Consider the following 27,988-nt stretch of genomic DNA (forward strand, 5'->3'; position numbering starts at 1 on the left):
TACTTAATATTGTTTCTGACTATACCTATCATATGAAGCCGCGGTGACTCAGTGGTAGAGCGTTCACCTCTGGTGCATGGGGTCCCTGGTTCGACCCTAACTCTTGCCGAGTGAACTTTGTGGTGGACAAACACCGTGTGCATGGGTTTCCTCGGGGATTTCCCGTTTCCTCCTACTTTCTTTATTCCACCATTTCATTCATTTCTCATCATCACCGCCTTCTTTAGCCTAACCGGCATAATCGAGGAATGTAAAATTCAAAGATTTCATTTCATTTTCTACCTGTGTCATTGAGAAACACAAGGTGACTCAGTCAATACCAGTACATATCTAGATTACAACATTTGCTATTATAGCTCGTAATCTAAGCATTTCCCAGTCAACATTAAAAGTCACAACAATTCTGATTAACGTAAATGTGGTAAAAATGTGACGGTTCTGTATAAAACTTAGGTGGGCTCGGGAAAACTTTCTGGTGAGATAACGTGTTGTCCATTACACAAGTAGAAATATTGGTTTAATCTATTAAAAAAAAAAAACTCTTAAATGGAAACGGGGGTCATCTGACGCATCATCTTAAGACGAGATTTCAATATAAATTCAAAGGCGAAGCCAGTTTCTCAGTATTTGTACCCTGTTACTTTTCAACAATGACTTTATAAATGATACTAAAATTAAGAACAACATGGAATTGGTTACATAAACAGTAATAATGAAACACTCACTTTTTCAATGAATTTCTCACGAAATACTAGAACAAAATGAGATGGGCTCCTTTTTCCATCTAAGATTAGTTTTAGACAAATCTAACATGGCTGCCTCCAAAATAGTTTACAGAACACACTGCTAGAAATTTCCCGCATCCACGTAAACCCATTTACAATTATACCTCTTTTACTTCAGAGTATACAGTAATCAGGGTGGCTCTAACTTTGACTTACCTAGCACCGTATCATATATGAATATGCCTTGTACTTTGAACATTAGTAACGATAATTGTCATACCTCTAATGATAATAATTGATGTTAAGGGCTTCACTCATTCCGACATCAATGTACTGTGTAATAATATTTTAAATAATACCTACACCATAATTAAACACAGAGATTGGAAGCCATGCTTCGCCCAATAGTGTACAAAAGGATAACAAAAAAAAAAAAAAAAAACTTTCAAATACATCAACCCTATATTTCTCCTCATTTTAAACACGGATATTTATTTGATTTGAAACACTTGAATACATTTTATATTAATTATAAAAGTACGGCCATTCGTCCTACTTGAAGGACGCGCCTCCTCATTAAAAAAATGGAGAATTTGTCCTTCCAGAAGAATGTGGACCTCCCATAAGAGTAAATATGGGTATGATCTTATCCATGAAACATTACCTTTGGAAAGCATCTCACCTTTAGTCAACGAACAATCGGAACTTTTTTTTTTTTGTTAAGATTGGATGCCATACAGAACTTAGTCTTCCTTTCCTCTTAGTGATGCTTTCTATGCTGCCACAAATATGCGAAGTCCTCTTAACTGTGGGCAAATATTGTAGGACCTTTCGGACATTCAGCCTCCCCTGAAGGATGTTTAAGTTACAAGTTTTCTTATTAAAATAATGAAAATACATAAAAATACCATCGATGGTATTTTCCATATCAAAGCTTTGCTTTTATGAACCCGAATAAAACAACATAATAGCTGAACAATGCAAATACCTTTCATTAAAATCTAAGCTTTTAGTTTTTAATAATAAGTTTTCTTTGCTCAGCTATTATTTTAAAATGAAGTGCTAAAATACGTGATAGGAACATAATTCGAGTGAAACAAAGTTAAGTTTATTGCTATTGTTTAATTGCTATTCTTACAATTGTTTTCGTTATAATTTATAGTATTTTATATGGTGTCTACAGTACGCTGTGTTTGATGTTTCGTTGTCACGTGTCAAAATACAGGAACAATCCAAACCAAGTTGGGTATATTAAATTTTTAACGTAATAAATACATAAGAGCAGCAAACAGGCCTCTTCGGTATCTCAGCTGTTTCTCCATTTCCTGTCCCCAGAAGTTTGGACTCGGCAGTATAGAACAGGGTTGGTCCTTGAGGTTTCAAAGTTTCTTGAAACGATTCCTGTAATATATATATCCAAAAGGAATGAGTTCAGATATATTTAATAAAATATAAAGAATACAGTATTTACATAAAGAAATAAAATCACGAAATAACAGTGCTATGTAAAATATACAATAATTATCTTATCAAGTGTAGCTACATCGGGGCGCGGACAAAATCCAAGCGGACAAAATCCAAGAGGACAAAATCCAAGCTAAATTCTGGCAAGGCGGACAAAATCCAAGCGGATAAAATCCAAGGAACAGTATCATGTGAGTAGTGCCTGTAAACACCCTAATTAAATTGTACGTTTGTTTCTTTCTTCAATTGTCGTGCATTCTAAAGTTTTATCTGTAATTCTTCAACACTACACTACAAAAAAGGCTTCTATATGCTATCTCATGAGAATGAAAATCCAATAAAACATGTAAGATTTTCCCAGTAAGAATGCAGATGAGCTTTAATTACTTATCACATCTATATGAAAAGTTGTTTTAATTGTCTTCGCGAAACGTCAGTTACACTTGTCAAAATAACCAATAACATACACATTGTTGGATTGATTGATTGATTGGATTGGACATAAGCATCCATCCATGTGGAGTGCAATCCAAGGTATCAGGAAGGATCAAGTTCTGGCAGCCACAGTGATAGAGCAGGCAAACTTTGGCGAACCACCAAAGAAAAAAATTCAACAGTTCATTTTCAAAGATGAATTCAGAATTTGTGCACTAGTCTAAGTGTAAGTGATTTTCTGAAAAGTGCATCACGTTGTATACATTTAGATTGAAGCGTACTTGGTATGTGATTGACGTACATTAAGTTGTAAAACTATGTATTTTCATTTTATTTATATTATACATGTAATAAGCATATAAAAGCCTTTTTTGTAGTGTTGTATGACTTTTTATTAAATAATGTACTTTTTGACTTGTGAGTGTATGACTTGTATGCTTTTTTAAATAATGTAATAACGTATGTGAATTTAATAATGCAATATCTAGAAAATCGAAATATGAAAATGTATATGTTATTAATTATTTCGACAAGTGTAACTGATGTAAATTCTTTGAAGGTAATGAAGTAAATTAGTTTTTATCTAAATTATATTGGATTTTCATTCTCATGAGATAGCATATAGAAGCCTTTTTTGTAATGTTGTATGATTTCTTTTATAAAACAAATAATTCAAATGTACCTATCAAGATCAAAATATGAATATGGTAATGTTAGAATGCTGAGTTTTATTTCCGTTGCCTCCCACCGGAATAAATTGAATTAGATAAAACTTTAGAATGCATGACAATTGAAGAAAGAAACAAACGTACAATTTAATTAGGGTGTTCACAGGCACTACTCCCATTATAATGTTCCTTGGATTTTATCCGCTTGGATTTTGTCCTCTTGGATTTTGTCCGCTTGGATTTTGTCCTCTTGGATTTTGTCCTACACTCAGCTACATCAAAATTGAAAAGTTATTTACATACTATCATTATGTAGACGACACGTTAATTCTCTATAAAGACGACAAACAAATAGAGGTACTCCTTAGAATGCTAAACAATTTAAATATATATATATATATATATATATATATATATATATATATATATATATATATATATATATATGTTATATTTTGGTACGCTTTATAGTGATAACATGCTACAAAAACTGATAATTTTATTAGGGATACGTTTGTTCTTGTTAAAACACTGTATTTTCGGCAGGGTTTGCCCAAGTGGGCGCAGCCCAGCCAAAAAAACTGGTGGGTTTTATCGGGTTTTACTCACCTGGAAAACCACCACCTGGGTTTTAAGCTTCTGGTGAGTGTATTAGTCATACAACTAAGCTGATCACATTGAAAGTTTTTTTTTTTTTTTTTAACGAAATTTAGACCTTTAGGCATACTACAACATTCAATATATACTAATTAACTCTTTTCTAGGACCTTTGTAAAGTACTGAATGAATTAAAAAACTCAGCTTGAGATAATTATATAATTAATTGAGATAATTATCCAAATTAATGTATAAATTATACTTATATTTGAAATAAATGAAATGAAGTCTTTGAGTTTTACGTCCCAGGGTTATAGTTTGTGGGCTAAATTAGGTGGTGATGAGAAACGAATGAAATAGTGGAATGAAGAGAGTGAAACGAAACGGGACAAACCCAAGGAAACCCATGCACACGGTATTTGTCCTCCACAAAGCCCACTTGGACAGAGCTGGGATCGAATTAGGAAACTCACGCACCAGAGGTGATCGTTCTACCACTGAGCAACCACGGCCTTATTTGAAGTAAAATATGCAATTTTATATTAAAAGTTTCGATGTACACTAAATAAAGTTGCGACTGGTCCCGGGCTCAATTCCCGGTGGGGGGACACTTGATCGAAAAAGTGTAAAAGCTTTTCCAGGCCAGCCATCTTGAGTGAGGTTTCCTGGGTTTTTCTCATTCACACCAGGCAAATCCCGGGATGGTACTTGACATACAGGTCACAGACCGCTTCCTTCCTTTCCTTTCCTTGGATAGTGTGATCCCGAGAAACGTCGTCCCTCATATTCATAGATGCCCACACTCAAGAACTCTAAATCCTAACCTAACTTAAATAAATTTGCATTATCGGAAATGAACCGTCTTGAAATAAGTGCTCGGGAATTTCCCGTAATTGAATGTACAAAGCATCGGAAGTGAATACTTCAACAATAAAATTATTTATTTTACATTGGAAGATATTTAATTTCATTTTAGACATTTTTAAACATTTAATTTAAAACAAAGATATAATTCATATTGTATAAATTAATATATTTCGTATTAATATTATTAGATACTCCTGTACACTTACTCCCTCAATCTTTTTTTTTTTAGATTGTACTTTTTATTGAGAAATTGGGATTTAAAAAAAAAACTTTTAAATGTTAAGCGATTGGATACAATTTCCAGGATTTGGTACTTTATTGAATGCTTAATTCATTTTGGTTACCAGGTAGCATCAAAGTTAAAGTTGAACTCCCCCCTGGTCTAGTGGCTAGCATGGGCACTTTCGGTGTAGCGGGTTACGGGTTCAATTCGCGGCGGGAAGTCTGGAAAAATTTGAACGATTCTGGTGGTTCAGATTTTACCTTAAACTGTAGGTCTACGTCCCATACAGGCCCGCTGCTGAATAGGGACACTAAACTTCAATAACCAACCAACCAAATTTAATGTCAACAAATAGATTTCAAAGTTAACAGATGGATAAAGAATAGTAATATTAAGGAGACGACGAGGCCTTTAGCTTCTTATTGCAGCATCTTCAAGAAAACATCTTTCATCGTTGGGACCAAAACTACGAACAGTATGTACTATTAGCTTCATAATACTTATTTCAATATAGGCCTAAATAATATTGGATTAGATTACAAGTTCCCAATGGTGGTTTCAGAATATTTCGCCCGAGACACTTTAAAAACACGAGAGGTGAAAAGAAATATTGCGAAAATATTGCTAACACATTGAGTACGAGCGGATTTATGACCCCAGGGAATTTTTTTCGAGTCGCCTCCTGAAACTATTACTGCAAGTTCGACTTAAGTTGGTTGGCTGTATACGCTGCTGAAGTCGTCTGCTGTGAATTTTACTGGGCGCAGCCATATTGGGTACAAACAACCTGTTGCTAAGGTGGTTGCTAAGGCAGTTTCAATGGCGTTGTATGTGGCAGCTATGAGTCTTGTGAAAGACGAACTTAAAATCATGAATAAAAGGTTACATCTTCACAAATAGCAGTGAATATATTTACTTTATACGTATATTAAGGCTATATTTATCATAATATGAAACAAAATTACTCGACATTTTAATCCCTTCAATCGCCAATGACTTGCTGGACAACAAGTGAGTGAAAATCCCAAGCATGTACATGAGCGCTCCTTAATAATAATTTTAGATTGAATTTAATTAACATTATTGAAAATTGTTATGCTATATACTTCTGTCAGTTGTTTGTTTAGCTTCAGTGAAAATGTTTAATATTGAAGAAACTTGATTTTTATAAAATTAGTGATCAGATGTTCGGAACAAAAGAGTACAGCGCTAGAATAACCAATGCATCTTAAAGCATACAATTACGAATACATAATCTCAGAAACTTAGCATTTTCGTGGAAATAATTTCCTAATTTATTCTTCATACTTTTGTTAGCGGGTGTCTATTCTTTGCTTGGCACTGGTAAAGTTGAAATGCGTCACCAGATTTAATTAAATAATTTAAAATGTATAACTCTCTAACTATCCTATATAATGTCCTAATGTTATCTGAATTATTTTCTTTGCGTCTACCACAAACAACGTACAGATTTGTAACATGCCAGCATATACATGTATTAAAATTCAAAGGAGAACACGTACCAACTTACGCTGGGTGGTCACTTCACGTAACACTACATCTATGATGATTAAGGGCAGCTTGAAGCTCAAGCGAATGTAAGGATGCATCTGTAGGGAGCAGGCGGATCAGTGAAGTTGGGTATGCGTGAAGGAAAGACAGGTACGAAAAGCGTACAATAGCCAGGGTTAATAATCACTACAAGTGGATTTGCATTTCAATTTCTTAGTAACCATGGTACATTTTTAACGCTGTTTCTATGTTCTCCCTCTACATAAATAATTTTCTTGCACAGAAGTATTTTCGTAGATTAGACAAATTTTATACATAAATTTTCAAATAATGATCCCGTATTTTCCATGCGTACTTAGCGTAGATCGATACGATGGAACAATTATATTTTATGTCAAACGGAATGAGACAAATTAACAAGTCCGCCTTAAACTTCACTATATTACCTGTACTATACTCTTACCAAAATTTATATGCGGTAAGGTGCTGTCAGGTTAACTTGTGATTACTTAAATGCGGTTGTCTTACATATATGTGCAATACCGATTTACCAATTTTAAAATCATCCATTGCCTGCAAATCTCAATTGTATCAAGAGTTTTAAATTTTTACACATATATGTAATCACAAAGGTAAAATTGTTAACGAACTTACGCTGGTGAGGATCAGAAAGAGCAGGCACGCAAGTACACACTCCATGCTGGGGCAGGCACTGTTCGAAGGTTATAGTATGACTTTAAATGTATGATTCAATCATCAGTTTACTAAGAAACGATTTTACAGTGTACTGAGTATTAGTATATATTAAACAGCGAGTAGCCTAAAAATGTCACAAACAAACAAACAAAGATAAAGCAAGGGAGCTGTGGTAACAATATGTGTATTTTAATTTGTTTCCGGCAGAATACGCAAGGAGAGAAAGTGTTCTTCAAAAAGATTGAGACATATCTGTTCGCCCAATAAATAATTAATCATTATATCGCTTGTTGTACAGTGTGGCTTTGTTTTTGTTTCTCTTTAATATGTTATATAGTACAATATTTCTAATTTCATTCTTGGGAAAACAAAAAAGCATTGCATGTACCTCTTAAACTGTTATGGTTAGATCCGAAAACGAAACAAATCATTTTCATAGACGAGTACCATGTAAACTTCTTCATATAACCCGCTCAAAGCGGTTTGTTTGTAACCAGCTAGCTGAACAGGAAGCGGAAATGACGTTTACTTCACCAGCGTATTAGGAAAGGGGGTTCCATTGCCTCCCCCTCTCCTCTGCGTCGTCACTGTTCCTATTCTGAACGTGAGAGAAGCACGAAATTCAGTATCTAGAAAACAAAAATAGAAAATCTTGAAGAGATCTTTATGTAGCAGTAAGTAGAAAATTGTTGCAAATTGTGACAATGACAATCTTGAAATATAAATCACAATGTAACACTTTTACCCCACAGACATTTCGGTATTTCGGAAAAAAAAAATAAATCCGTGAAAACGCATATGAGCCCAGGTGGATTGGGTTTTTTCGAACCCTGAATTTTGGGCCCTAATTTTAGTAGCTCTTGACTTTGGCCGGGCACGGTACTCTTAGCTGTTAAGTTTCTAAAATCCACAAAAAAAAAAAAAAACATGCCCCAGTCAGAAGTTGAACCTGGAACATTGAAGTCGGCGCCTGACACTTCAAAGTGTACGGCTACTGCGGTCTTACTGCGATACAAAACTTCTTTCAGAACTGCAAAAATGGTTTCAAAGTACTTTTAAATTTTCATCTGCAACAGATGTAATCTGTTGGTGGTAGAAGGATGTCAGAAGAAAAAGAAAAATTACACAATAAAATAAATATATATATATTATTAAAACTGCAGCAATTCCGTAGTAAAGCGCGGCAGATCGCGGAAAGATCTATGCAACTTTAGAAACGTATGGTTTAATGTGTTCAATTTAGCATTTCAATCAAAATACAATAAATTGTATATTGAGCATTTACTGACATAGTAATTAGAGCAATTTTTTCAAAGGTGTTGAGTGATTGGAAAACGAAACTGGTACATGTGATTAAGGGTATTGATACAGTAATTAACTAATTGGAAGTTTGCTAAATGTAATAAATGTATACACATACCTTTAATTATTACTGCTATTTAAAGATAGCAACATTTTCTCATTTTAATGGTAAGAGAACATTTACTTCATCTTCAAATATCAAAGCGAATATTTATTAAAACAGGGCATTTTGCTACTATCTATTGCTCATAAAGTATGGGATTACTTATTGAAATCACAACGCAAAAGCGAAGAAACGAAATTAATCAAATTGCGTTGTCCCAAGTCCTTTTATTCCAACGAAAAATAAAGAATTCCCTTCTGTGCCCCACTGCCATATAACCAGATTTTACTAAAATACACGAATATTGCATAAACAGGTTATTAAAAATTCCTTCCTCAATTTACTACAATTACTGATGATGATCTTAGAAACATCCGAAACATTGATGTTCCGATTTCTAATAAATGTATTTTCGAAATAATAAAATTTGCGGGGCCGCGGTGGCTCAGTGGTAGAGCGTTCACCTCTGGTGCATGGGGTATCGGGTTCAAACCCTGCTCCCGCCAAGTGAACTTTGTGGTGGACAAACACCGTGTGCGTGGGTTTTCTCGGGGCTCTCCTGTTTCCTCCCACTATCTTCATTCCAGCATTTCATTCATTTCTCATCTTCACCGTATCCTTTAGCCTAGCCGACATAATCGTGGGACGTAAAACTAAAAGATTTAATTTCATGTTTTTAATTTGCAAAAGATAAAAATAAGAATAAATGGTTAAAGTGTCGTACATTACCTATGTTAAACGAGTTTAAAAAAGTCGACATTGGCCTTATTCAAGGCACCATTAGAGCATTTGCCTAGTATGACTGAGAGAAACCAGGGAAAGACTTCAGTCAGGATAGCGGTTGCTGAGCGCAATCCAGGACCTTCCCAATACGAAGCCAACGCTCTACTAACTGAGCTGCGGTTACTCGGTAATATAAAACAATACTTTAATATAATTACTTCTAACTCGAATAAATAGTCAGATACATTTTCTGTTGAATTTGCAAAGTTTAAGCTCTCATTAGAAACCGGCCAAGGGTTCATTTGGTACGACACAGGTTTGTTGTTTCTCTTTTGATTTCTGTTTTTGCCTTTTTCTTCGCTGTGCTAATCTTACGAAAATATCCTTCGAAGAAGCAGAGGAGAGAATTGTTACTTTTATTTTACCAATAATAAGCTAATTCATGATTATAAATCAAAATAAAAGTTACTGTGCCTTAAAGTTGCAGTAACACATTTGTATTATACTCCCGCTATTTATTTTTATTGCATCAGACAGCTACACATTTTCCTTGTAATCGATGTCTACTTTCGAAAAAAGGTATATTTTCTTATCACTGCGTTGCATAAGGACGTTAAGGCCAAAAAAAATTATTTATATCCATATGTAATTTAAATAAATAAATAAATTTATTTAAACAAGAAGTCGGTTCAAATAAAAAAACTGGTTTAAACCAAAAAATATTTTTTTTAAAAAAAAAGAAAGAAAACCCTTCTTACCAACCCTGTGTAGCAGACAGACACTGGTACCTAACAAAATATTTTCCACCAGTTGTATCGGGTAATATTAAATGTTAGCGTAAGTTATTTTGGGGTTCCTATAAACATAAATTACACACGGGTAGAATCACAGTACTTACAGACAAAATGTTGAACGGATCAGGAAAGCTTAATGAAGTGATATTTGCCTGTTTGTTTGTTTAGTTTGAGATATTGTATTTTCTATTTGAGTTTGCGATACTGAACAAGGAATACTGAAATTTCGAAGCTACCATATATTTATATTTTACTTATATATATCTTTTACTTATATTTTACTACAATTTTAAGCTAGCATCGCTCACGAAAAGAAAAGAGAGTTGTTGTAGGTCCGGTTCCTAAATCTTTCTTTCGATCGTTTTTACGTTTTAACTTTTTACGAACTCTTGTGGAATATCAGTTAGGGCCAGGTTATAAGTTAGGTGTAAGTCCTTTTAGTTTTCGTCGTTACTTTTCGTGATGTAAGAATATGTGGTGGGGTATGATGGAGGGAGAACCCCTCCCCCATTATATTGCAAGTGTTATTGGCGCATTTTCTGTGTTCACATTGTGAATGTTCTCTTTGCCATGTACTTGTATACGGACTTCGAGAGATCCGTAAAAGGTAGAGAGAGGGGCGCAATGTTATGATTGGTGTCTGAGGAAGAAGGGGGCATTTGTGCTGTATCGAGGACCACACGAAATCGAAAAAGTACCAAAGTGTACTACTTCTTGGTTAGATTACATTACGTTACCTTAGGCTAGGCTAGGTTATGTTCAGTTACCTTCAAAACAGAGGCATGTAAACTTTTACAATTTAGCACAGAAAATTACTATGTTGGGCGTGATAAATTGTACCGAAATCATGGCGATCCGTCCTCTCATGGTTCGCCCTTTTAAAACTGAAACATGGCGTAAACTATGAGCGCTACTTTACTGTACTTGATTTTTCATTGACCGTAATTTTATTTTTTATATCGGGCTTCCGAAGAATAAATAAAATATCACGCCTTCAGTTTTTAAAATTAAGGAATAAGAAAGAAGAAGAAAGGGAAAATGAAAGAGGAGAAGAGGAAAAGAAGAAAAGAAATAGGGAAGGAAAATGAAAAGAGAGAAATACGGAATGATTACGGAAAAAACCGATAAAAGGTTATATTAATTGTTGAAGAATAACCAAATTTAATGAACTACTGACAGAGAATCCAATTTGAAGTGATTTAGAGTAGACACACGTTCCCACATACAACCCAGACCTGGATCCAGGTAAATACACAAGAGAGAGCTATCCGGACCCAGCCCCGTTGATGAGAAAATTTAATTAAATTAGTTGTTAATTATTTTGTAACGCCAAAAATCCAACTAATATTTAGCATTTGTTGATCACAGTGGAGATAGCCAGCACATTTGAGCTATTCAGGAAAAAATATAGATATCAATATTTATTTAATTTAATAACTGTCTTTTCTTTTATAGATAAAATTCTGGACATTTGATGGGATCGGCGTTTATTTTAGTATGTCGTATCAATTTGGTTTAAAACTTAATTTAAAACTAAAGCCCGTCTCACACGGAACTGAACTAAGACCTCAACCCAGGCTACAACTTAACAGTGTTGCCTAACTCAAACTTCTATGCAATTTCTTTTATTCTGAGGTGTTGTAGGAGTCTCAGACGATCCTTAAAACTAGATAGGTTTTATCAGCAGAGCCTCTCGTGGTCGCTTCATTAAAACAGACGAAAAACGCGTTACACACAAAGAAATCAACTGTCCTAATCGTAAATATTATTGTTTTTCTATTTCACGATATAAGTTCATCCGATGAGGATGAAATAGCCATAGCAGCGATATCTGCTCTGTTGCTGACACAAAATCCGCCCTCCCCCCCAAAAGAAACGTGAGAGAGAGAAAGAGTAAAGAGGGGCTGGTGGACCAGGGAGTGAATTATCCGCCGCAATAATGCACAGAAAAGCACCGTATTTTCAATGGTGAATAATTAACTACTTACAGCAGAACACGTTCCTACAAAAAAAAATTATAGAATGGATTATTCAGAATTCCATACGCTATTGAAATTAGTAACTCCGAAAATCCATCAGCAAGATACGAACATGGGGGAGTTTGTATCAGCTAAAAAATGGTCTGTAGATCCTTGGATCCACCAGATTGTAGAACTGAAAATCAAATGACTTGTCCAAATATGTAAATCAGGGAAGTTATCAGACGCGAAAAGCTAAAATAAAGAAGAAAAAGCAATTTTCTAGTATAGGTACTGAGTGCATCCGCTCAGCTCAGTACCCACAAAAAATGCCCACATAGCCCCTAAAGTAAACTTATACCGCGCCGGGAACCTATCTCATGCACTACACCCGGAATTCTAGTATTGTGCCAGCATTGTGGACACTCTAAACTTATTAGAAGTGCTTTACGACGGATAAAATAAGTGAGTTGATATGAAAGATGCCTGTATAGAAACTATTTTCCACCGGCGGTGAATTTCTGCACAGTTTACGCAAGTTGTATTTTGTTTACAAGTGAAACGCTACTAGTATAAAACCATGACAAATGCCATTGAAACTCGTATCATTGTTAAAACCCACTCGTTTTCACTACCCTCGCGTATGCGCATACCCACCTTTGCTGACGCGCCTGTTCCCTTCAGACGCACCCCCTCACAGCTTTGCTCTGCTACGACTCGGTTAGATAGCATTCGTGCTTTTTAGTGGCGACCTAGCGCAGGTTGTTTTGTGTTTTTTGGGCTGTAATTTTTATGCATGCATCCGCACGCTGTATTTATAAGCAAATCGTAAAATAATTATAATTTTTACAACAATTGCTTATGATACCCCCTTGAATTTTAACTATGCCATGTGGATATTTTCATGTCGCCCAGCTTAAATCATTTAGAAAACAATAGGAAGGTAATTAGTGAAAGGATTCTAATTTTTGAACAATTATTTCGAGTGGTGCGCCAAAAGTAAACCTGCACGCTTTTTTTAACATGTTACATTTTTTAGAATACAAATTACACAGTATACTTAAATCACCTATTTTTATTCTTTTAAAGGATGTAATTACATTTGTTCACACCAGCAGCGTTCGAGCGGATACCTTCACTGCATACCTCCTCTAAGGTCTTTTATAAATATTTTTATAAATAATATAAATCGTGCTACAAAAGATCATATTTTTCGTATGATTTAATGTTTCCCTTGTCCAGGCAGCATTGTTTTGAAATTAGCGATAAACAAAGTTGAATGTCGTCAGGCGCTACGCTTTTCTGATTGGTAGTTGTATGCAAGTCCAGATGAAAATAGAAACTGTTTCTATTTCTTCCAAGTTAGGATCCAAATAAGGACAGCAGAAAATTTCAACCTGAACTAGGGGCAAGTTAGCTCTCACACGATCGTTAAGTAAGGTCGTGAATTTTAGATCGTGAATCGCAGCCTTACTTCAGTCCCGTCTGAGACAGGCTTAAAAGATAATGAAAATGTATGGCGGGGGAAAATTGACACCTGGGTACGGTATATCGAAAGTCTACTGTCTATTTTTATCTAATTTCTTGTTACCACCCAAATCATTTCCGCTTTGAGCAATATAAACAATAGTAAAATAGGCTTGTTGAGTGACGCGAAAAAAAAAATCTAAATTACAGAGTTACACTGAACCAAAATGCAGGGAGTTCATCAAACTATGTTTTCAGCTGGTCAATAAATTCCATGAATCTTCTAAAAATGTTTTGTAATTCAACCATATAATACTATTTACAATGTCAGACCAAATTTTCAATGTTGTATGTCAATGTAAACAAATCTTCCCCCAAACTATGAAGTAGAAAGGTAGCCTTCTGTATTTGCACAAACCTCTTCATACAGGACTCGGGTGTGAAAATCAATACCCGAAATAATCATAAGAATACTAATAATCCCACATTACATCACATATATATTTCTCGAAGTGCCTTCTTATTCGTAAATATTTACTTCACTATAATCAATAATCATATTTATCATTCATATTCATATGTACTCATAACTAATATGTCGTCGATTTACTAATAGGCACCCTATACTTCATATTACTGACTGTTCGAGGCAGTCACATTCATTTAATATACTTATATTCAACTAAAATTCAATAAAATCGTAGTATTGATTAACACACGGAAACCATGTATGAACTCAAGACCATTTAACTTCAATACCTAATACATTTCCCCTCACAGCCAGGAAAATTACATGTTTACACAGTTAAGAGAGAGAAATTATCAAAACTGATTCTTTATTTAATGCAATTTGCTTAAACTACAACAATGAAGTTTCATTCTGCGGTTACGAATCAAAATAAAATTAATGTTATGGTCTGACTTGAAACACGAGTTTATATGGCTGAAATACTATTTAAGGAAATAAGTGAAGTTTATTATCGTTAATGTTTCAGTTGTTTGATTAGATAGAACGTCAAGATCTTCAGTAATGTTGTATCAAGGAACAATATAGCCATTAAATGGTTTATCTAAGCCAGGAACGGTATAGAATTTTAAATAATAACTAATTTACCACGCATGTCGACGAACCTATTTCACTAATGAAGTACGAAATTTGGTCACAACGGCGCTGTACTCGCATGTGAATTCTCCTTGTACTCAGTCTATTAATTCGCTGCTAAAATTACTGAAATGCTTTGACATTCATATCCACGAACTATAATGGAAAATTTGGTAATGAACAACACACTGCCCAGTCCTGCACACTCATATCCCATACTCATCAACATACTACAATTAACTACCATTTACATCACTACACAATTACACCTACTAATACATATAACTCGACACATACTACTCAAAATTAAATACACACCAAAACCACAAATAAATCATCACTAAACCGGCTCTGAATTCAAAGAATAAACTGATCTAGGACCTGGTGGCCCTACTTATAATTACTACATCTTTACCAAAACAAAACAGAAGATGATTTGGAGATCCCCTTTCTGAAGGAGTCTCCCAAAAACTGGTAATTCAACCCATTTTTTGGTGGGAAACGGTATTCTTTCTAGAAATCTGAGCGGGAGCCTCTATCTAAATTTACTCAAACATAATCACTGAAATTACCCTAACAACATAAAATACTAGATACCGTCAACTTAATGTTTGACGAAGGGCTATAACAGTTTGACTTACCAGCACAGAATCCGATGCCAAAATACGCAAGCAACCTCTTCATTACCCATAATCCCCAAATAAAATTGTATCAATCAAAGCAAGGAACTTGGTGTTAAGAAAATAAACCAAATACATATTTACTAAAATTCTAAATATAACTGAATTTTAACATAATTAAAGTATATCAAACTAAGTGGAAGGGGATTTAAAATATTCTTTTAAATCCAGATTAGTGTTTAAAGCCAAAAATTTTACCCAATAGCGGATATATATAATTTCAACTAGGAGTGAAACGGTACTACCCATAATTCTTTGTAATAAATGCGTCTGCTTCTAAAACTATCATATACTAATGTAAAATAAAAGTAATTTTCCCTCAAAATATAATTTCTACAGGTTTATAGTTTAAATAAATACTAATTTGGAGAATAATAATAATCAAATAACTAAAATATACCGACCGAAAAGTATTTAAAAAATAGAGGTAAAAGTGCGTTCCCTCCCAACAAAAATTCTGTACTATCAATGCTGTGACAGTATGTCATAAGTATTTGCTTATAAACACGGCGTCCGGATGTATACTACAGTGCAAAAAATCAAACCAACCTATGCTAGGTAGCTGCTAAAATATAGGAATCCTATCTCACTGAGTCAGGGCAAGGCGAAGGTATTGAGCCCGTGCGGGGTGCATCCGATGGAAGCAGGCGTGTCAGTGATGATGGGTATGCGAGTGAGTAATGAAAACAGGTGGTTACTAGTTTCAATAGCACCACTTCATATTAGTAATCACTTAGTTTCAATAGCTCCACTTAAAAAAGCATTATACCGTACCTTTCATACAATTTCAACAACTGACGTTCGTTATTTTCGCATAATTCTATAAAACGCAAACACGATATGTTACAACCTTGACATACACACGTTATTTCCACACTGCCTTTTCCGACACTAAATCATAAGTGTGCTTCTCTGCCAAATAGTCTCTTTCGCCTTCACATACAGTGTGCCTTGCATCAAACACAGCCTACAGCAATCACTTTCTTAACTTCAACTATTCCCCTCGCCTCACTTTCACTCACTCTTCTTCACAAACCAAAATAAATGATTCAATTCACCCGGTAAATTAAAAAAAATGGTCCGGCGATACAACACTTACTCCTCTCACACCTTCACTTATTTGCTCTTCAATCTACCTTCTATTGAATTCTCGAAGTCCTTGCACAAGTACAAGGTACAGGGATTTAGTAAACGTTCCCTTGAACATAAGCACCAGAAGCCATATACACAATCTATGCAAACAAATGAAGTGCAAGGTGTACGTAAGCATGTGTGTGAAATCCAATTTCTAATACTTACCCTTGCACTCTGTATTCCATAAATGATTCTTGATTTTTCTACGTATGTGAATGAACCACGGAAAAGTCGCAATACTATTCAGATAAAGTCACGAAAATTAGCATGTACTGCATGTTAAAAGAAAAGAAAGAAAGAAAGACAAGAAAGATAGGTTAAAATTTACATTTCGCAATAGGCTTAAGAATCGAATTGTTAATCGGCTTAAATTACTGTTTAACTACGAAATAATATAGTATACATTTTAGACAAGTTAATTCATTTACAATATCCAAATACAACTATAAATACAGAATATTCCACTTACTCTTATATATGAATCGTTTGATTGATTACTCGAATCTTCCCGATCTTCATTGAAATAATGTACACACAACACATCAACCGACAACACACAATATGGCGTATGTTTATGTTGGTATCATGTACCTTCTACTATTGTCATAGGTACATTCTTCGGTACGAATTTACTGTACCCATAAATCTTCCCTGTACCCACTAATTCATGGGTAAAAGGCTGGGATGTGGTGTGTACCCACTAAAGTCTTCGGTACATTGAATTTTCATAGGTACATCAGCGAAGTACCTTCTATTTCATGGGTACTTGTGCAAAATCATGGGTACTGTTCTTAGAGTGTATCCATTTGCTGTCCTAGGACTAATGAAAGGGGCTGACATCAAAATTATAAAAAAAAAGACCTACATTATTGTCGAATCTATAATTTTGGGGGTCTCTTAGATAAAGAGTGGCACTTCCGATGCCATGTAAGTTAAGCCCTCATTAACACAATGAAGGAGTGTGTGAAATTTGTGACATGTAGAAATAATTGAAAATGACCGATGTTAGTATACAACCCATATCTTTCGTGGTCCCCAAGTTCATTGGGAGCAGTTCTGATGACCTTTAAGTTCAACTTCCAGTAGGAGTAAGATTCCCCAGCACATCTAATAAGGAGAGTCGAAGGGAGTAACATATACAATGATTCAAAACGACCGATATTAGTGTAGAGTTCATGGTTTCGTTATCACCGAGATAAATAGCAACACTTCTGAAGGAGCATGACAGCCTGATTTTGAATTTACAACGGCAGCATCGAAGGCATTGCTCGCACAGCTCTATGTATTTTATTGTTCCTGTATAAATGAATATTCCAGCGTATTTCTGGAATGTCTGGGACAACCTTTACCAAACTTGGGGGACATATTACTTTCAATCTAAGAAGAAAATATTGTAGTATTATGAAGTTACGGAAGTTGGGAGGTGTGACATGTAAAAATAATGTAAAACGACTGATCTTAGTGTTTTATCCATAATTTTCTCGGTCGTTGAGATGGATAGTGATGCACCCAATGGAGGTTACATCCAAATTCATCCCCATCTTCACAGGATGATGGCCTGGGAGAGCTAAAAATAAAATCTCAAAAAATACTTATATATTTGTCGAATTCACAGTTTTCGGGGTGAGGAAGAGTTTCTAATAACTTTGGAAGGTAATTTGTACCCACTTCAAGATGGGCTTTTTAATAATATCAATTTCTCACCTTAAGAAGAAATTACATTACAACTATGATATTAAGCCAACCTTCGCAATCGATGAAAAAATTATGTGGATGCATGTTTCGTCTTTTAAATGAAACAAGACATGTTAAAATCAAAGATGGAGTGGGTCAGCGGGTCGGTTGGTAAGTGGGTGAAATGGGTCAAGATTTGTGAGTGGGTCAGTGGATCGTGGGTCAAAAGGACGTGACCTACTGCGAAACACCACTCACCGTGACTCACACTGGCCCACCGGGTGTCCACCCTTTTAGTTCAAAGATATTTCGTCCAAAGAACATTTCGTCCAAAGACATTTAATCCAAAGACATTTGGTCCAAAGGACATTTCGTCCAAAGGAGAATTATTTCAAAGGACATTTCGTCCAAAATACAATTGGTCCAAAGGACATTTCGTCCAAAAGACAATTGGTCCAAAGAACATTTCGTCCAGGGATGTTTAGTTCAAAGCACATTTCGTCCAAAGAACATTTGGTCCGGTAACGCTTGGGAATCAAGGGTTTGTTTCTATTAGAAGAGTAAAAGTGATACATATAACATTATGACTCAGTAGCTTCTTATTTCTAAAGGAAATTTGAAATAGAAATTTATTCCTCAATTTTCATTTCGACAGAACAAATAATGCTGAGATATTCAGAAAAACGTAAACGCCTGAAAACAAAATGGCCGAACAACTGGAGTGAGGGAAAGGTTGCAGTGTGAAGTATGTTGCTGTAATAACTGCTAACATGACATCTAAAATTTTCATGTTGTGAATGAAATAGTTCTGAAATAAGTACCGGTAACTAAAATTAATGGAGTTTAAATTTGAGTAAGTTAAATATTAGGTATTCAAACCCTTGTGTTAGAAAAGTGAAAAATTATGTGTCAAGTATATTTAAAGAAATACTGAGAATAGAAAAATACACATGTGTGAAATATATTCTTAGTCCAAATATAATACTCTTAAACAGTCACATTCTTGGCTGCAACATTGTGAAAAGTGATTGACAAATATAAGATGAAAGTTAGAACATTTCGTGTAGAATATACGTATCTTTTCAGGTTAACCACAAGTCTGGTTCCTATTCGTAGACTATTGATAGTGTGTAACTTCGGCAGACGTTTCTACATAATTAGTGAGTTGTATGACAAGCCAGAATTGTTAACTTGTCTTGTATTTTTAGTTCAGTGTTACTCCTTATGCAAATATAGTATATAGTTTTGCTTTCATATTAATATTCTCGGTACAGCACAGTACATTTAAGATATCCATTGCAAAGTCTCAAACCAAATACAAGATTCACATGACCATGCGGAGGCAATGTTGTCCGTAAATGAAGAGGGAGTATGCTCTTCAAAGGGTTGTTTATCATTTTGGGAGGTGAATTCCTTAACCAACGAAGCTACAACTGTATTTCTGCGAAGCTAAAACTGTATTTTTGTAAAATTATTAATGAAAGCAAAGAAAAGTGGCCATTTAGTTTTCAGGCGTTTACGTCTTTTCTGAATATCTCAGCATATATTTGTTTTACCGAAAAGAAAATTGCGGAATAAATCTCTATTTCAAAATTTCCTTTAGAAATAAGAAGCTACACAAGTAACACTTCCCAAGTGTAACACTCCAATTTTGATTTTTAAAAAAATTGGCAGGCAGATACTACACATAAAATAAATAAATACGTGTTTTTTTATTTTCTGCGGAAAAACGGTTTTAGGGGGCAAAAGCCCCCACCCAAAATTTTGAAAGTTGTCGCCCGAAAGGCAAGAAGAAGTGGACCGATATGAATGAAATCGTGCACAAATATTGTAGACGAAAAATGAGGGAATACGGGTTTCGTGTTTTTCTACAAAAGAATGGTTGGGTGGGGCGCGGACCCCTCCAAACCTTTGATCATGAAATATCAAAAGTGCTAGTAACAGTATGTCAGAAGTGCCTAAATTTACATGAAGAATTGCAACGAAACTTTGTGTATGGACAATACGCAAAAATAAATGAACACGGGTTTTTTATTTTCTGCGAAAAAAAGGGTTATAGGGTGCAAAAACTCCCACCCAAACTTTTGAAAGTTGACGCCCGAAAGCCAAGAAGAAGTGGACCGAAGTGAATGAAATTGTGCACAGAATTTGTATTTTCCTGAAAAGAAAAAAACTGTTCAGCGGACCGAGGCGTTGAGTGGCGGAAGGTATGGAGCGAAGCGAATTAAATTGTATATACATATTGGATACGTAAAATAAGGTCTTTCGTGTTTCACAAGTGTCTCCATCTGATTTCTTCAAATTTGACAGATCAACAACAAGCACAAACAGTATAGTGTATTTTATAGCATTTCAGGAGGCACGTTTAACCCTTACAATTATTTTCCGCATAAACAGAAACACGTGTCGATTAATTTCCTGTTTGCTGTTGATGTACCAAATTTGAAGCAAAGCGGATAGGGACACTTCAGAAACACGAAAGATCTTATTTTACATAGGGTCTCTAAAATGTCTACCCACAATTTCATTTGCTTTGGTCCACTACTTCCTGCGCTATTACGGTAATATTTACTTTTTTTCGGAGGAGGCGGAGGCCCCAACACTGTTTTTCCGCACAAATTAAAACACGTTTCTTTTATTGTTTTGCGAATTGTCCCTACACGAGGTTTCGTTGCAATTCTCCATACTCTTTAAGAACCTCTGACGTATAATTATTTGTACTTTTGACATTTTGTAATCAATAGTTTAAAAGGTCCGTGATATACGCAACCGCTTTTTTTTTTTTTTTTTTTTTTTAAGGAAAATACGAAACCCAATTACCTCAATTTACGTCTACAATATATGTGCACAGTTTCATTCAATTCTGTACATTTCTTCTTGCCTTTTAGGTCTCAAATTTCAAAATTTTGGGTGGGGGATTTTGTCCCTTGAAACCGTTTTTCCTCAGAAAATAAACTCGCATTTGTTTATTTTTTGCGTATTGTCCCTACACAATGTGTCGTTCCAATTCTTCATGTCCTTTAAGCACTTCTGACATACTGTTATTAGCACTTTTGATATTTCACGATCAAATTTTTGTAGGGGTCTGTGTCCCACCCAAACCTTTTTCTTTTTTTCAGAAAAATACGGAACCAGTATTCCCTCATTTTATGTCTACAATATCTGTGCACAATTTCATTTACTTTGGTTCATTTCTTGTGACCTTTCGGGCCTCAAGTTTCAAACTTTTGGATGGGGGCTTTTGCCCCCTAAAACCGTTCTTCCACAGAAAATAAAAAACGTATTTATTTATTTTTGCGTATTGTCCCTACTCAAAGTTTCGTTGCAATTCTTCATGTTCTTTACTCACATCTGACATACTGTTAAAAGTACTTTTGATATTTCGTGATCAAAGGTTTGGAGTGGGTCTGTGCCCCACGTAACCATTTTTCCAGGAAAATACGAAACACGTGTTCCCTCATTTTTCGTCTGCAATATCTGTGCACAACTTCGTTCACTTCGGTCCACTTCTTCTTGCCTTTCTGGCGTCAACTTTTAGGCTTTTGCCCCCCCTAAAACCACTTTTCCGTAGAAAAACACGTATTCGTTTATTTTATGTGTAGTATCTAACTGCCTATTTTTTTCAAAATTGGAGTGTTACACTTGGGAGGTATTACTTGTGAGTCATAATGTTATATGCATCACTTTTACTCTTCTAATAGAAGCAAACCCTTGATCCTCTAGCGTTACCGGACCAAATGTTCTTTGGACGAAATGTGCTTTGAACTAAACATCCCTGGACGAAATGTCCCTTGCACCAATTTTCTTTTGGATGAAATGTCCTTTGAACCAAATATCTTTAAGACCAATTGTGTTTTGGACGAAATGTCCTTTGGACCAATTGTCTTTTGGACCAATTGTGTTTTGGACGAAATGTCCTTTGGACCAATTGTCTCTTGGAAATTAAGCCAATTTCAAGATTACATTTTACGATAACTTCTGCTTTTGTTAAACCTGATTTCATGAAGCAACTTTTATTTTTGAAAGTATAAGAACTACTATTGTTGGTATTGACTGAAACTGATGAAGAGGAAGATAATATAAATGTAAAAGTTGAAAAGAAATCGCTCGCTTCTTTAACACACAGCACAAGTAGTGGTGATAAAACGTTATTTTGTAAAGAAGAAATAAACTATACAATTCTAGCCCGAAATGTCTTTTGGGCATTAATTAGGAAAAAAATAAAATTAAAACTATTTTTTCTAAAAACGAAATAAAATATTTAACTTTAGCTCCAGAGGTCTCTTGGACATTATTTGGGATGAAAATAAAATCAAAGTTGAATTTGATGAAGAAAACGTAAGACATTTAATCCAGCTTCAAATGTCTTTTAGGTTAATTGAGAACAAAAATGAAATGTATAAGTTCTTTACCATTGAACAAAAGAAGAAAAGATCAATAAAAGGCAAATATTTGAAAATGAAAGAATTCTAGTATTTTGTCTAGTCACCTTCTGCTTCTATAACGTCACCCAAACGATTAGGTATACTAGCTACAAGAATCGAGAATATAGTTGGATGTTGTTGGAAATTATTCCGGAGTTCTATTACATGTGCCTCAAGAATTCTTTTGTTAGGGTCTTGTCGACGTTCTTTCCATTCTTGAACCATTAACGCCCAAAGATGTTCTATGGGGTTAAGGTCTGGCGATCGAGGAGGCCATTCTATACATATTAGCTCTGGATGATCTTCCAACCATGCTTGAGTTTGCCTCGAGGTATGAACACCACTGTTGTCTTGCATAAACACGAATTCCTCTTGTTCTGGAAATTTTTCGTGTAGAGACGGAAGCAGTGTATCCTCCAGTACTTGGATATAAGTCGCACTAGTCATTCGTCCAGGAAGAGGAACGATTCGCCCGAACCTTCAGCTGTCATATAGCCCCAAAAATGAGCTGAAATTCGTCTTGAATGTTCGGTGCGAATGACATGTTGTGGAAGACATGTGTCCCGCGTAGCCTCTATATTATCATTCTCCCTTGCACATCAGAGAGGAACACCTTCTTATCAGACCAGATGACGAGATCCCAATAGGCTTGTGGAAGACTCACGTTCCTCTTAGCCCATTCTGAACGCCTTTCCTTGTGATAATCTGTCAAAATAGTTCTCATAGCTGGTTGTGCGTGATGGAGTCCAGCCGCAGTAAACCGTTGCCTTACTGTCTTGTGTGAACATCCTGTGTTCAACAGCTTTGTCTCTCAACACAGACCGATGACGCAAAGGATGGTTACGTACTCCCATGCGCAAAAAAAATTGCGCGTATACTGTAACTCAAGATTTTTCGCATTTATTCCATTTTCCTTACGTTTATGGGTAAAATTCAATTAGTATGTGGAGATAATAGAAAGCAATTCATCTAAGGAGATATTTCCAAAAAAATATAATAAAATAATAAAAATATAAGCAAAAAACAAAATTATGCTCGGTTTTGTGTATACTGGCAACGATGATTTCTAGGGATTTTTTCAGTAGCAGATCACAATTGCGGAGGGAATTCAGTAGGGGAATCGAGAAATTGGATCAAGGAACTGGATAATGGACTAAAATGTTGCATTTATTGGTTAAAACCTAGTGTGTAGATTGCCTGCTAAATATAAATTACCTTCTGTAACTAAGATGTCGTACGAAAATATAGAATTAAACAAAAAAAACTCTTATCTTAAGGTTCGAAGCGATACGCACCATGGTTATGAAGATTATGTCTTTAAAAAAAGAGCCAACACAACGTAACCTTCGTGGTTAGGTGGATAGAGTGGCGGAGTCGTAGTTATTTTATTATTTTGACACCACATCGAATCCCATCCCATCCTTTTTCTTTTTTACAAAACATTATAGGAAGTGTATAATTTTGATGTTAATAACAACCGAAACAATATAATAAGGAAATAATTTATTGGTAGTATCCTTTAATCGACGTATTTATTCAGTATTAGAATACGTGTACTATTGGAAACAGTTATTGTCTTCAGTTTATAGTCTTGCATGTTACTTCCCGTTCTTGAACAGCAGACAACTCACTTCGGGTTTGTGTGTCAGGAAGAACATACGCGACCTTGACAGTCTGTCCAATCTTACCCCTTGTTACATCGACCTGATGTTAAATGATCGTTTATGTGTGTGTGTGTGTGTGTGTGTGTGCTTGTTTTTTGCTTTTAGAGTATTGACTTTCTGTCTCTTTTTTTTCATATCCACAAGTGCAAGAATGCTTTCGTTGAACGTAACTAAATTATACAGATCTATGTATACGGAACACGAATATTTCCAAATATAGAATGAATATGAACGATAATTATACCATATTTCTACATTATATAGTAGCGTGAAAAACTGATATTAAAATGATATAACAAACAGGCATAAGCTTTTTTTTCTACCATGGCAACACATTAAACGTAACTCATTAAATTTTGGGAATTACAAATTATCACCTTACGTGTCGTTGTATTCCTATTCTTTTTCACGTTCAAGCGACTAAAGAAGAAATTGTAGTAATAGTGATAAAAATCGAATTCGAGATTTCAATGAATTCAAGTTTCACGCCCCCACATATCGAAAAAGTGATTTTGATGTCTGTCCATCTGTTCGTTTGTTGGTTGGTCACGCTTTTACATGCATTCAAATAGAGGCCATACTGTTCGACGTATCTGGACCTAAGTCTAGACATGAAGTTTTTATAACATTTTATCGTTTTGAATTCTATATTCTCCAACACATAAAAATAAGGGTAGTTTACTGAAGGATGAAAATTTAAAATAATTAAATTGTTTGAAAAATAGCTGTAAAGATTTTGCTTATTTTTTTTACAAATATAGTTTGAATCATTTCTCTGAAAAAATACGTAAGGTGTAATTTACTGTATGGGATGCGTTTTTTCGAACAATTTTCTCAATCACATTTTATAAATAATGTATCATTAATAACCTAACAATATGACACAATTCGTTCGTCCTGTAAACATTCAGAAGGGTAGTTTAGCCTACTCTTCGACGATTTTCCCATTAGCGCCTGACCCAATTTTGTTCATATTTCATAAATAAATGTCATATAAATAACCTAACGATACGGCATAATTCCATCATCCTAAAAAGCTAAAAGTGGTATAATACTTTTCGGAATAAGATTTACCCTACGATTTTGTGGAGAACGACTCAGGCAATTTTGTTCGTATTTCATAAATAGCATAACTCGTTTGTCCTGAAAAGATACACACGGGATATTTTATTCTTGGGGATGACTTTTTTTTGACGATTTCTCAGAAAGTACTCAGACGCTTTTGCTCAGAGTTCACATACAATTATTTCCATAATAATTCTAATATATGGCATAAGTTATTTCTAACAGAAATATGACCAATGGGTACTTTACTTTTGGACATAAGTTGCTTCGAACAAAGGTTTCCAAAAACACATTATTTTATTCGCATTTCCCAAATAAATGTTTCAGTAATAGCTGCAGCCTAACACGAGTCAGTTTAAGAAATTCGAGCGAGAAAATTCAGTGCGTTTCATCCGTACCCATTCTTAAATATACTTTTAAATGTTACACCTAATCACAATTTTCCTAACAAAATCGAAACTTCTATTTAAATGTGCCTTGTTGTTGCCAAATGGTTCAAGTCCATTGGTTCTGGATTTGATTCCCGGTGAGAGCTAGTGTATTTTTATCCAACGTTAAGGTATAGGTAATAAGTAGGTGCAAAGAGAAAAGTGTTGAAACAAGACTAACCAACCTAATAAATAATACAAAGAAATAATACAATATTACGAAATTATAGAAGAAACGTTGTTAATATTAGATATTTGCGTGTGAGATTGTCCAACCGATGACTGTCAACTCCAAAGGCAAGAAAGTGAAACATCCAATACCAGGTTAATCAGTGGTCTCTAAATAAACCTATCCTACTAGGAAGTGATTGAGATACCAAAAAATGTTGTAATCGCTGGGAGACATGTTAGGAGAATACATTGGGTGAGAGACTTTAATTCATGAATAGTCTGCACCTTCGTTGGTGTATTGAAGTGCGTAGGTGGTGTGTGTTTTGCACATCGGGTTCCTTTGTTGTTAGTCCCAGCTTTCTAGACCGGATGCAGTTATTCCCGGTAGAAAATACAATATATATATATATATATATATATATATATATATATATATATATATATATATACATTTCTATTACTATTAAAGTAAATAATTACACTCATTCCCTCAATGTGATACTTGTTTGTTTAATTGTATACAGAGAGCTGATCCGTGGAAAAATCGTTCATAATAATAAATAAAATAAACTCGACAAATATTCTTGTAAATAATAGGTAAAAGTTTGCCTCACACTGTTCATTTTGCTGGGCACGCCAGTGTGCTACGTTATCCGGTTGTGGCACACTGTAATATAGGGTATGGCTTTCTAATTTTTCCCAACTATTTTAACTGCTTCAATTGAAATGAATTTATAATAATAAGAGAGTGAATTTAGTCTTCTTACCCTTCGATTTAGAAATAAGGTCCGCTAGAATTGTATATATAAAAAGTAATAATACTCAGAATTTTATAGAGTGGTTTGTTTTATTCGAAAGGACATACTTCCTGCAACTGTTTGGGTTGGAATTATTTGAAATCAAATCTTTAAGTTTTACGACCCACGGTTATACCGACTAGGCTAAAGGACACGGTGATGATGAGAAATGAATGCAATGGTGGAATGAAAAAAGTGGGAGAAAACGGAAGAACCCCGAGAAAACCCATGGACATGGTGTTTCTCCACCATAAAATTCACTTGGTGCGAGCTGGGGTCGAACCAAGGATCCCATGCACCAAAGGTGAGTGAACGCTTTATCACTGAACCACCGCGGCCCCTCTGAAATTATTTATAGGAGAGAATGACTACTTTTATGAAAACTTGATATCGAACACATTTGTTTAAAAATACCAGCTTTTTGTGAAATATTGCTTAATATTCAGGAAAACCTAAGTCAATAAAATAATAATAATAATAATAACTATTATTATTATTATTATTATTATTATTATTATTATTATCTTTAATTAAAAACTCTCTGGACCTAGTGCATTGGCACAATTCCACGAATCAAAAAGAATGTGTTTACTTATCATGTAAGTGTAGAAGGACTTAATCCCTGTTGCTTTCAATATAAAAAGAAAGTGTCCAACTGTCAAATGATATGCTACATAAAATGCCCTATGCAACATAATGTAGTATAGAGTCATCATTCCAGGTTGTCTAAAGAACACTTTCCTTTTAGCAAGAAAGGAAGAAAATAGAAAATACTGAGTTTTAACCTAGTAGAAAGTTCGCAGATTTAAGGGAAAATGCACAGAGTTGTTGGATATAAAATGTAGTTCAGATTAATGGAGTAAGACACCGTAAACATTTTATTGTTTGAAATATACTGGGAGTGACCAAGCCATTACATATGGAAATATCCAAAGAGATACGTTAATGGTGTTAGTTGCAAACTTTTTTAGAAATGAAAAAAATTAAGAAAATCTCTAAAACTCTGATATCACAGATCCAAATTGACTGACTGTTAAGTAAAACTGCTAAATCTGAGTAAAGCAAAAAAAAAAAAGTATTAATGACCTGTGTTAGTTTCAGACATATCATTCTCATATCAAAACTACGATAGAAGTAAATTATGAATAAAGTTGAATTCACAGTTCTGGAATACCAACAAATGATTTTGCTAATTGTAACTTTTCAGAAAACTTTTTTATAAGGCTTTAGATATTTTTTTTGTTTCTTTTTTTGTTTATTAGCTTCCCCATGCCGTAAACGTCGCCAACTCCTAGTGGCTCACTTGCCGGTAAAT

The 27,988-nt window shown here is 34.8% G+C and overlaps 1 protein-coding gene and 1 long non-coding RNA gene across 2 annotated transcripts in view; one reads left to right on the plus strand and one right to left on the minus strand.

Annotated features, from left to right (window-relative positions):
• Ac76E (adenylate cyclase type 2 Ac76E) overlaps positions 1-27,988 on the plus strand; it is a gene marked incomplete in the record, with an annotated part of 460,518 nt that overhangs the window by 84,497 nt on the left and 348,033 nt on the right.
• On the minus strand, positions 1,851-17,105 carry LOC145676046 (uncharacterized). The gene is made up of 3 exons (XR_014129271.1): positions 16,920-17,105; positions 7,576-7,816; positions 1,851-2,126 (listed from the first exon to the last, which is right to left on the minus strand). It is a non-coding gene; the product is annotated as an uncharacterized LOC145676046 (long non-coding RNA).

Source organism: Thermobia domestica, chromosome 18 (genome assembly GCF_964235325.1).
Source record: "Thermobia domestica chromosome 18, izTheDome1.hap1.1, whole genome shotgun sequence".
NCBI classification, from domain to species: domain Eukaryota; kingdom Metazoa; phylum Arthropoda; class Insecta; order Zygentoma; family Lepismatidae; genus Thermobia; species Thermobia domestica.